The sequence below is a fragment of the Onychomys torridus genome, chromosome 1 (assembly GCF_903995425.1).
Source record: "Onychomys torridus chromosome 1, mOncTor1.1, whole genome shotgun sequence".
NCBI classification, from domain to species: Eukaryota; Metazoa; Chordata; class Mammalia; order Rodentia; family Cricetidae; genus Onychomys; species Onychomys torridus.
The window spans coordinates 139317185-139330366 of record NC_050443.1 but is presented as its reverse complement, the minus strand read 5'-3'; the positions used below and the strand labels follow the sequence as shown (position 1 = coordinate 139330366).

The 13182-nt window shown below is 38.5% G+C and overlaps 1 protein-coding gene across 1 annotated transcript in view; it reads left to right on the top strand.

Annotated features, from left to right (window-relative positions):
• The window catches only part of Tmc1 (transmembrane channel like 1), a 129522-nt gene that overhangs the window by 31075 nt on the left and 85265 nt on the right, over positions 1 to 13182 (top strand). The gene's annotated exons all lie outside the window — the stretch shown is intronic.

Sequence of the window (13182 nt, the reverse complement as noted above, 5' to 3'; positions counted from 1 at the left end):
ATGTGGTTTTACTCCTATGGATGATTTCCAGGGACTGTGCATGCTAAGCATGTGTTCTACCACGGAACTATACCTGCAATCATAATTGCACTCAGCATCACCTATTTCGTCCAGCTTTATCTGTGAGTGTTTGCTGCATGATAAAACACACTGAATCAGTTTTCTCAGCATTCAAGAGCTCCCTACCTTACCACAAGTCTTGATAAAACTCAAATAAATGGACTTACACTCTACAGCAGTTTGGCTGTACATAACAGCTAGTTTTTGCAACTTGTATTAGACTAAAAATATAATATTAATTTGAAAGGTGATAAAGCAAGTTGCATTAGTTAACACTTAATATTATCTAGGAATGACTTTGAATATATTTGATCTAATACATTAGCAGTAGAAAGAAAGCAAATGTCCTGATAAGTACAAGTGCAAATAATTAGAAAAAATGAGTTTTTGCTGTTTTTGGAAACTCTTATACTGAACTCAGGTAAGGCATACATTGTAGATATAATCTAGTCTATAATAAGAGAACAGCTAAGGCCTTTTTTGAGGCTATCTTTAGGTCAATTATGAACAATGGCAAGTGTCATACTATTTTGGGGGTGTTTAAAATGTTTGTCACTGGATGATATAATAGTTATGCTTTGTTAAGATATACATACTAAAATACATATTTGGAGAACATCATTAGAATATCATAACAAGTTGAGATGAGAGTAAAAAATGGGAATAATTGTACATTCCTAAAATAATGTTTAAGATTCCCTCCTTTAGTTACAAGAATTAGAAATTTTTAAATAAGATGAATCACTGCTTTCAAATAGTTGTATTGATAGTGTCACTACATATATATGCACAGATTTACATATATACTTTGATGTATTACATATATAAAACATATTCATATAGTCATTGTGATAGTCACAGGATGATTTATGATTCATATCAATTGATTTTTATAGTTTTGCCCACAGTATTACTATATTTCATGACAAGCACTTGGTTGTAGGGGTCGTGATAGTTTAGAGGGGAAGCCATGAAAGAACACAGTGAAATAGTGAGATTCCAAGTCAATTCATCAAAAAGACCAGCCCATGTAGGATTCATGTGCTCTTTGGATGACCTTATCTAAGGTTTGATTCTAATACAGAGATGGTCCTCCATTCTGAGTTTGTCACATGGTGAACAATCAGATTCACCAGGCAGTCCTGATTACTTGCAGAATGGACTGGACTAACATGATTTTGAAAAATATCATTTTAAATTGCTTGCCCACTCATGAACCAAAATATAGAACACACAGTTCTAACAGATAATGGAAAATTCTGTTGGAACAATTTAGACCCATTAGTCCCAGATATTAGTGCACAGTTTGGAAAAAGAAAGCTCTAACTCTTACAACTGTTTTAAAAAAATAATCACAAGGACACATAGGTATTGTGGTACTTTCCAGTCTTTCCATGCAGAATGCTTCTTAGACACAGACAGCATCCTGAGAATTCTTTTGTTTTACAGTATTCAGAATTCATGAAAAATGCTTAATTAGAAAACACTTGCTGAAACAAATTCTCTTTTCCAAGCCATGTACATGGTCTTGCAGAGATTTGAGTGTTAATATGAGAATACTAATGTAAGATTATAGACATGGGTCACTCATGGTAGAAATACGGCCTTTGTTAGAGAAATCCTGCAAACTGATGCCTAGAATGCCTTTTGCTTCCCACTCAAATTCTACCAACCTCATGCTTTCTAGTTCAGTTCTTATCTGCAGTGTCTACTGTGTGCTCCACAGCTTTAAAGCCCCATCCATTGTCCTTGCTCCAGCACTATTATTGTAAGCATTTTATAGGTCTGTGTCTCAGTTTTCTTAGTATAGTTTAAGATACAGAAAGAATTCTCCAGGTTTTAAAAGGATTTTTCAAACACTTAACACACTGTAGAAATGATGGTTAAGTCAAAGAGCAAACGAAACAGTGAAAGAACTAGAATCAGGGGCTGGAGTGCTGCTGCTGCTGCTAAGAGCACTTGCTGCTCTGCTTGAAGGTCTGAGTTCCGGTCCCAGTCGATGCCTCCCAACTGCATTTAATGCTGCATGTACACACACACACACACACACACACACACACACACACACACACACACACACACACCACACCACACCACACCACACCACACCACACACATACATAGAGATACATTCACATAGACATACACACATATAAGACATACACACTCATACACACACTCATACATAGATATACATATACACAGACATGCACACATACTCAAACACACACAAGACTCACACATACAAGGAATAGAATAAATGTCTTGACTAGAATTTGAGTGGATTTTCTGTGTAGTTATGCCAGTATTGTGGTAACTAAAGTTATGTTTTAAATTTAAATTACTGTGCTTAAGAGATCTATAAAACAATGACCCTAACCTGTAAGCCCCACTTGCCCAAGGACAGATAACTTCCTGGAATACTGGTGGCTGTTTTTCATGGAAGATAACAAGCCACATGTTTGCTTTCGTAAACAAGCTTGGTTGTCCCAACTACACAGGATGTGGTTGATCACAAGTAGGTAGGAGGTACATAGGCAGGATTTATGTCAGGATGTATGCTTGCCCCAATTTGATTAATGTGGGAAGTACGTAGCCTTGTTGGATTTTGCCTTTATAAGCCCATGTCTAATGTAATTCAGATCCATATTCTGGGAATCCTGTGTATGGACCTGGCCAGTGCCCAATGTCCTGGTCCGTAATTAATAAAGCTTCAAATTTAGCTAAAAAATTGTTGTAGTGATCTCATTCTTGCCCAGTAGGATGAACAGTGTCTGCATCAGTGTGGCATGCCTGCTGCTGAGAGTAACTTTTTCAGTGTGAAGAGGAATGCAAATACTACCCTTTAGCAAAGTCTTTGCTGATGAGAGCAGTTGCAATAATGCCTTAAGTTTACTGCCTTCATCTTGAGAATTTCAGATTCTCAAGATTCATTTGTAGCATTAAGATCACATTCTCATCAAACCTCATTTCTTTTCGAGCACCAGATCCATGATAGCTGGCTGAGGAATCTCCAGATGCCTCAGGGGTTGATCCCATTACTCCACAGCCTCATACTCCCTAGCCTTGAGGATGTAATGTTGTTTTCCTGCTCCACAAAGGACTCATTAAAACAAAAGGCCTGAATACCTGTGGCAAATAGACATAAAACCCCCTTATACCACTCAGCAAAAAATATATAGAGCGATGTTTATAGAACCATCACTATAGAATTTTTCATATTAATGTCAATAATCTGGTTTGTATTGTGCCGTAGAGACAGGAGAAAATAACCCATGCTTTTCTTTCTATTGTTAGGTTTGTTGGCTTGGACTTTGTAAGTTAAACTAACAAAAAACACATTAACATGAGAAAAACAAAGTTTATTGCTGTGGGCATTGAGCTTGCACAGATGACCAATGAGTGATAAATAACTCAAGGAATGGTTCCAGTGTGTACTTAGAATCTTAACCACAGGACACATGTCTGAAGAAGTCAGGGCTATGAAAAAGGCTGTTGACTGACTACAGAGTGGCAAACTGTGCAAATCAACTACTAAAATGACCCAATGGAAGATATGGTCTAGATAGTAAAATTTACACATGAGACTTCTGAGCTGATAAAAGGTAGGGAAGAGGGGAAACACCTTTAGCTATCTCCCCTGCTTTTAGCCAAATGAGGACACTTACATTTTTTGCTTCAGCTCAAAATTGTCCTTATGCTCTATTTTTGGTACATTTTGCAATACTTTTGCATAATATGGCATACATATAAGTGACATATTTTGGGCCATTGTATTCTGTTATCTTTCAGTTCCTCCTGCTGACAGTAGTAGTCTTGACAATTATCTGGTGTTTTTCTACAGAGGAATGCCAGTCAATATTTGAAACCCAGGACAGGCTATTAGCTCCAGGGGAAGAACATATGTTGTTCTGTTTCCTGCTACTGTAACACAAAGAATTCTTTGGAAGGTATAAATTCAATCGTCATTAGGCACAGAGTGGAATTAGGAAGACTTAAATTGCCAGCAGAAAGATTATCTTCTAATATTTAAAATATTAAACACAAACCCCACTTCTGTTTTTATTGCTTCACTTCATCTCTAGTTGCTCTGAGATGCTTGGCTAACCTTCGGGGTACAAATAAAACTTGCATTTTCCTTGGACCTTTAGAGAGTTTGGTGTCTTAGTTTGTGTCATCTTTGTGTGATAAACACCATGGATCAAAAGCAACTCTAGGAGGAAACTCCCAGGTGGCAGTCCATCACTGAGGGAAGGCAGGGCGGGAGCTCAGTGTGTCTGGAGGCAAGAACTGAAACAGAAACCATGGAGGGTGCCCCTTACTGGCTTGCTCTCCACAGCTTGCTCAGCCTGGTTTTTTTTTTTAAATACAACCCAGGACTACCAGCCCAGGGGTGGCACTGCCCACAGTGGGATAGACCTTCTACAGGCCAGCCTGAGGAGGCATTTTCTCAACGGAGGTTTCCTCTTCCTAAGTGACCCTAAAGTGTGTCAAGTTGACAGAAAACTAACGAGTATACTCAGGGAGCAAAGACATTTATCTTGATTCTGAAGAATTTCCACTGTAGTAACTTTGAATCCGATAAAAATATGATTACCCTAAGCTTTGTTTGTAACACATTTCCATGAGTTTTATTAGTGGTACGGAAACAATTCCCTTAAAACCTTTCCATATTCAGATGTTGCTAGAATTCCTTTCCCTGGGGAACACAAAAGCAGTGTCTTCTTTTCTTCCTAAGGTCCCAATGATGAGCAGGGGCACAATTCCACAAAAGTTCACTCTGAGGATCTAATGAGTTTATTGGATTTCCTCACAGAGCACAGGTGAGGGCTACCTTACAGGAGTTTCCATAGAAACCATACCTGGAAAGCCTTACCCAGCAGATGTAGAGGCTCCCCTGTAGTTGCCTTAGGTGGAGCCCCCTGCCCTTCTTACCTCCAATCTATATCCTCTCTCTGCTTCCCCCAAACCCCAAGGCCACATTCATTTGGGGCATAATCCATACAACTGGTTGTGAGTGGTGGCTGGACACCCTGGTAGGGTCCCTGTACCACCATCCCCCTGCACTCCTAGGAAGGATGGTCAATAGGCCCAGCTGCGCTATGTCTTTGCAAGGAGACCCAACAGAACTCCTGAAGATGGCAGCCTGACACTAGGAGCATAGTCCTGTACAGTAGAAGACCACTGACATGTAGCTAATCAAAATTTTAAGGATCATGGTTCTACTGGTGAGTGTGTGTGGGGGGGTCCCTTTGGGGTTCCTAGTCATTTATATAAGAATTTAAGAATGAACTAAGAAGGATGCTTGAGGGCAATATCATTAGAGTTTCAGAGAAAAAGTACATAGCAAATGAGATACAAAGCCCAGTAGCTGTTGAGGCAGAGAGACAGAGAGGAAGGGAGTCAGACCCCTTGGGTTAGGGTCGGAGAGATGAAAAGAAAGAAAAAGAAAAGCATGCTTAGTTCCAGGCCATGGGCCCGAGTTCAGAGGGCACAGAATTCCAGACTCCTGAATCCTGCGACAAAGGCTGCACCAGGGAGCCAGGGTTGTAAGTAGAAATAGAGACACTTTATTGAAAAAGAGAACTGAGAACAGGAGTCGGCTAGTTAGCAGAGGTTAAAAAAATCCTCAAGCAAAGGATGGCCTCTCACCTCTTCTGTTTGCATAACATGGGGCTTTGTGGTCCAGGCTCTGAGCTTCATCTGAATCCCAACCTGCCCTGGGCATGCTCCTTTTCTTAAGATGTCCCTGTCCATACAGTTTCTCAGCCATTCTTTTACATACGAATGTTTAAAAGAAATGATTGTTATTTTTTCTTGTGAGTGAGAGAAAACAAACAAACAACAACAACAAAAACCAAAATGTCACAGGATGCCCGGAACTGGAGTTTAAGGCTACCATGGGAACTGGGACCAACACCCCACCTGTCTGCATAGCAGGAAGCTTCTTTGCTATTGAATGCAGTCTCCAGTCTCTTCTCTTTCATCTCTCACCATGATAGTCTGAAACACATAGATTTTAAATGGGAAATGGTATTTATCTAAAAGTATACTAGAATAAGCCAGCTATACAAGCGTAGACGTTATATGAATGCATATGAATTCTTGTGTTTCTTTCCGTTTTTGCTTCAAGCTATCAGATGGTCAGTTATATGGTCTCTCCTAAGAGGTATGAGATAGTGAGCCAAGGATATGCAAATAAATTTATTTGCAAAGACTCAGAATAGACTGAACACTGCTTCCCCAAGGGCACATCAAAACAATTACATATATACAGAAGCCTTTCAGCTCAACTCTCTGAAAATTAATCTACCATATGAAAACTTTTTAAATGTAGTTTCAGCCAATGAGATGTGATTCAATGCCAGATACTGCCTCTAACTTGCATATCTGAATTGTTTGGAACACTGAAAAAACACTAACCTGCGGCTCATTCTTAGAGAATGTGACTTAAGTGATCTGGAGTTGCAAAGACATAAACCTGGTAACTGTTAAAGAACCTACCGTGATGCTGAAGTGCAGGCATCCAGAAACCACAGCTTGACTGGCATCCAGTGCTCTCACCAATGTTAATTTATTCAGTGAGACATGCTGAAATCCACTTGTATGCAGTGTGTTCTATTATGTACTAGGAAATTAGAGTGAGAGTCTGCCCTGTTATTAAAGTGTTGATAACCAAAGTTACTATTTTATAGTGCATATGCTAGTTGTTGTGAGCTAAGCTAAATATCTTGTATTGCCTTGGGAACTATGAAAACCCTCAAAGTGCCTCCATTGTCGCCTTCATTTTGTAGAGGATGCTACTGAACATTTCAACTATCTTTATTAATGTCATTAGAATCCCCTTTAAAATAACAAAGGAATTGACTCATTACTTCAAGTCTTAGGATAATTTAAATTATACATATATACATATGATTGTTTATATATATATTATATTTATATGCAATACATACATGTTATCTAGGAAGTCTATGGTCTTTATTTTCCATCTTGGTGCATGAAAACAACTTCTTACTTCTGTAATTCTATTTCATTACTCACCAATATTTCAGAAAAGCCTGAGTTTTATAAATAGTTTTGTTAATTAGTCTTGAAATGTCAGTACTTATTATCAAAAGACTTTCCATTCTTCTGATTCCTCCACTGGGAAGTATTCATGAACAATTTTTTTTATTATACTTAGCCTAAGTACCAGTTTCAAAATGTCTCTTATTTATTTGAGCAAGAAATTGGTTGCTTCACCAAGCCAGCAAACTGGAAACAAGAGGAAAGAAGAGTCAACTTAACCCAAACGGAACATGTTTCAGGGATAAGAATGTGTCAAGGGCAGAATAGCATGTCCTGACTCTTCTGTGTCCTCAGGGCTGTATCATATACTGTTTTGTAAGTTAGGCCAAAGTGTGCTCTTTCAGGTAACTGTGAAAGCATTCTTGAAAGCCCATGAAACCTTATTATTCGAATTACTATCACAGGGGTTGATAAATGAATGATGAGGCTAGGTATTATTGTCGTTAAATAGACCATGCTCAATTATTCATCCCCAGGTCTGGGGTTACAGTCCAGAGTGCAGTGCATACTGTACCAGAGCTCTGAGACCCAGAGACCAGATTATAGTCTTGGTAGATAGCATTTGTTGAACGCAATTCAGGGGGCTGGCACACATCTTTCTGTTAGATAGTTGGGTGATTTACAACCAGCACATATCAAGGTTTACATACATATCATGGAAAATTTCATTTTAACCATGTGGTAAAGATTCTTTGAATAATTCAGAAAAGTACACACAGATAGGAAAGTGGCTTCACTATGGGAAAAAAGATAAAGATGTTTTATTCATTTTTGGTTTTCTAATGACTGTTTTCTCTGCATTCTGGTATCTACCCAGGCACCTTACTCTGAGGGACACTTTGTCTCCATATTTGTACATTTTCCTTTTGTACTTTGTATCTACTGCACACAGTGCAAGATGTTGTTTTTGGTTAAGAAATCTGTTATCAAGAAGGACATGATTGGTGTGTACTTGTTTTATTCACCCTGGAGTTGTACCAGTTTATGACAAAGGTCAGCCATAAACACAATGTTAAAGGAAATTGTCTCACTATGTCCCTGATCTGCATGCTCTGATCACATGCCCTCTTCTGGGCCCATAAGTAACAACGGGGCTTCTTTGTATCATGCAGGTATCAGATTTGAGAAGAAGGCAAATAAGTTCTTCCTTACAAACAGTTATTCTCATCTCAGTCTTCTTCGGCTTCCGGCTCTATTTTAAGAGTACTCCCAAGATTTCTGATAAATGAGGTCTAATAGCTATTCTGCCCATTACAAGCTGGAGGGGTCGCTAAGGTGGCTGTTCTGGGATCTTTTCTATTCTTGTGGTGTGTGTGTGTGTGTGTGTGTGTGTGTGTGTGTGTGTGTGTGTGTGTGTGTTTTAGAGAACAGAGAGGGAGCAGGGCATCAGGAAAAAGAGGAACTCAGGTTAGGTTATGTGATGCCCAGTGGTCTGGACTTTCTCTGAAAACCAGACAGGATATATATGTTAGGAGTTGAGTAGGACAGTGTCTGTGCCAGTTACTCTTCCTTTGTGATAACAAATATCCTGGTAAAAGCTACTGAAAGAAGAAAGGATTTATTTTGACTTCTGGTTCCAGAGGAACAAAGCACATCATGCTGGGGAAGTCATGGCAACAGGCAGGGAAAGTATGACAGCAGGAACAGGAAACTGGCTGATCACATCTTCATCTACACACAGAAAATAGAGAAACAGGAAGTTGGTCCAGGCTATAAGAGCCTCAGAGCCTTCCTCCAGTATCAGACTTCCTGCCCTAAAGGTTACATAACCTCACCAAACAGCACCACCAGCTATGGACCAAGTCCTTAAATCCTTGAGCTTCAGGGACATTTCCCATTCAAAGTACCACAGATGGTTACTGAAAGTCAAACTTAATAATATACTTAGAGTCAATAAAACTATCAGTAACTAATAAAAGAAGCAATAAAAAACTTTCTAATATTTTAACAAAAATGTGTCTTTAATAACTAATAAAAATCTTTATTAATGTCACTCAAATATGGCTCCATATTATTAAATGAATTTGGAATGAATTTTGTGATGATTATAATTTGGTTGTAATACTGACTTCCTTCTCTGATTTAAGTTTTACTGATTTAATGTTCATCAATTTATAAAATTAGCATAATTATCTGTTCACACAATCAAAAACCTTGGCCCAAATAGAAAGTAGATTAGCTATTTCTTATATTTCTAAATGCTTATATACAAAAACATGCTTTCTAGCGGTCTGTTCATATAGAGTGTTCTAAATACAGGGTAAACAGAATGTGGTTCACAATAAATATGAAGTATCTACAGTACTGAATTTATGTTCTTTATAGTTCAGAGAATGATCTGTGATAGCTGAACTTTTGGTTCCAAATGAGTGAGTTTAAACATCCAGAAAGCAAAAATAAATGAACCAATAGTAGCAGAGAGAAGCAACAGACAGCCAGGCAACACCCAGCAGAGAAGACTAGAGCAGCCTGATAGAGAGGACACCAAGGTAACATCATCAACTCAGGATCTTACAGACATCCAGCAGGAATCTACCGGGAAAGTTGGAGAAATCAGGTAGAGTTCCAGATTGAACTGTCTCTCCATGGATGAGCCCTGGGCTTCCTTTTCCCACAGAAGGCATTTTCACAGTAGAGATAAACAAAATCTCTGTTAGAAAGTTAACCTTTTAGTTGTTCCTGAGGATGAAATGTTTGAACCACTCTTGGTGGGTTTTGTTTGTTTGTTTTCCCCCATTATACAGCCAGCGGCCAGCCCTAGCACTAGGACAAGAGGTTTTGGAAGAGACAAGGAAGGGCCTCCTTGCTTCCAAAGTTCCATTTCAACAACCTTAAATAGCACAGGATGGTTTATCAATATAATTGGCAGTACAGTATGCCAATAAAGTGGTTGTTTCGTTACAAATTCTGATTTTACTACCCAGAATTTTTTATTCTCTATATATGTTTATTATAATACACAATGGTATGATAATTCCCACATATATTTGGTATTTTAGATTCAGAAATTCTTGATGCCAAATAATTTAATAATAGTCAGTTCCGCTGAAATATAAGATATCAGTTCTCCAAAAAGCTCACTGCAGTACATGGATGACATATAACAATAAACATCATGAGTTTTATAAGGAACCTATAGATGGAACACAATTGTTCAGATACATTTCTGGTGACACATTCAAAAAAAGGAAGAAAGAAAATTTGAGAAAAATGCCATTAGCATTCAACACAGTTTAATGGTTAAGAAATATATGAATGCTGCATTACACATGGCAGGCTCCTTTGAGAAGGACTTCAGACTTGCTATGGAAGTGATTTTTAAAATGGTTGCTGCTTGGGAGTTGTGCAGTGTGAGGGGAGGGTCACCTTGACCCTGAGTGGGTGTGACTTTTCTAGTACTGGCAAGAGAGGCAATGAGATATGCTGTGTGCATTCTGGGTATTTGCCATGCTTCTTGGCATTGATGAATATGCTTTCTTATACTTACCCAGTGTTTTTCATGAATAAAATTATAAACAAGCAAGACAAAAATTCATGTTTTGTTCAAGTCAGTCCATGGTATATCAATCATGTTAGAACAAATTTCAATGTTTAGAAATAAGCATTATAGTAGAATTGGCTTCAATACTTCCAACATCTGTACTCTAGGAGTGAAGAGATTGTTGAGATATTGTTGGTTGGGAAATCCTGGCCTGTTAAAAGCTCCATAGTAACAGGGACCTTGTGCCAGACCCTGAGCAGTCAAGTAGAAGTCCTGAGGAGATGCATTTATATCTGAAAGCAGGGCTCATGAGCATGGGCACAGAATCCATTATAAACACGGACAAGGTTGTGGAGTCAGGTCAGTCAGTCCTAAGAGGCTGCTTAGGACTAGAGGGACCTTGTCTGTATTTTAGAGCCTTTGGTTCAGCATTTTACAAAGTGTGTGCTGGCTACTAATCTTAAAATTTGTACAACAAATGGTATTTAAATATGACGCTATCTTGTTTTATGGGTCTGAGAGTAAGTCATGAGATCTCAGTTTGTAATATTTTATACTTTTATTAAATATTTTAAGATGTTTCAAATGCTTTAGAAATTATTTTTCAATCAACCATCCAAACCCACAGGTCATGCCAAATATCAGAGTATTTGATAAAGCTAGCCCCAAACTCTACTCCATTTCTAGGATATTGCCAGTTAAATCCCAGAGAAAAATAATTATGAAGGGCACAATCTTAGACCTGGAAATGAGTATCCTTAACATTTGTGAATATGGGAAATGCAATCATTAGATACAATTTTGCAGTCAGCTTTATAACATTTTATTGGGCACCTTACATTGTCAGGATCAAGACCATGGGGTAGGGGTCGGGGTGGCCTGCTCTTCAGGAATGTCCTTGGGAGTTGGTTGTTGACTGAAGAGACTTCACAATGGTGCTTGTGTTTCTGTGCTAGACTATAGATGGGTACTCACCCATAGGTGTGTAAGGAAGGTCCATTCCCATCTCAGATCAGGTAGCTGGTATTTGGTAGTTTTGATCACTATGTTTTATAAGAGTCTATGCTTAGCATGGATACTAAGGGACACCGTATACAAAATCCTTCTCTAACTTTCATCTTAAAAGACTTACTCCATGTGGTAGTAAGCTCATAGTCAAGTGTGAAGGGTCTCATTTGCAAACCACAGTTTTAGGGGCCACCCAACTGACTATTGCATTGCACCTGCAGAACCCCAATCTGCTTGAATTGTCCCTCTCTCTAGGCCACATGTTCTCTAGTCCCTCAGAGAAGAGAAGCCAGAGCCACCTCAAATTTTAAAGTTCTTTTCATTGAATGGGCAATGACAAAATGACAAAGTAAGTTAGGTTAGAACAAATTAGACTGGGTAGCAAGAGCTGCAAGCATTTATTTCTCACTGTCCTGTTTGCTGGATATCCATAGTCAAGATGCTAACATCATTCTGGTTGTAGATAGCTACTGGTTGTGTTCTTACTGACTTCTCCCATCCTCAGATGGTAGACAGAGGTTAGCCAATTCTGATGGTCAGCCGGCAATCCCTTCTACAATCTAAGGGTTCTTCACCCTTCAAAGCCTAATTAGTCATTTGCTGTATGATATTTCAGTTGCTGTCTTCAGATACTGTGGTATCCCATAAAATGACATTGCCTTGTGGCATTTTCAACATATGGGTTTGTATTCACTTTATGACAATTGGACAAACACAAAATGTGTCCCATTAGAACCCAACCTTGTTGTTCAGCAGTGCAGGACTGTAGCTCCTGAAGGGACCATTCCATGTGGTGTCACACCAGAACTATACTCACAGGGTGGAAAGGGGAGGGGCAAACATTCAGTATCCAACAACAATAAAAAACACATGTACTTAGCATGGTCACATTATACATTTTTTGATAAATTAGTGTACTTCTTAAGGGACACTGATGTGAGTACTAAAAATATATTACTATTGGGAGTCATGTTGAAGTTTAAATTTAAATTCTTTCTGAATTTGAAACCCAAACTTGTCCCTTTCATCCTCTTCTTCAACTCCATCTGTTTTGGCGTGTGACTTTTGTGCTTTAAGCCATAACTGCTGTCATGAAATTAAATACCAGGTCAGTTTGTCCTCAACTCTTTCTTTTTCTTCCTTTCTTTTTTAAAAAGGAAATTAATTTAAAAAAAAAAACTCAAACTAAAATTCTGGTTGCCAGAACCTGACATAAACTTCAGGTTTAATTTTTTATGTGTTGGGAATGAAAAGGAAGGTTCTCTATCTTGACATTTGGTACAAACCCCCTACTTCTCAATGACTCTAGGTGATTAACAAGTGAGACTGAATATATCTTACTTTTCCTGGGCAGAATTGAAAACAAATGCACTAAACGCCTCTGGGCTATAGCTTTTTTCAAAGATACCTAAAATTAGGTATACATATTTGAAAGCAGAAGTGATACCATGTAGTTATGCAGAGAGGGTATACAGGAGGATGGGTGCAAACCTGGAACAGAAGGAACAGGGAAATATGTTCAATGTACTCAACATCTGTGTTAAAAAAAAATTAAGTCTCTA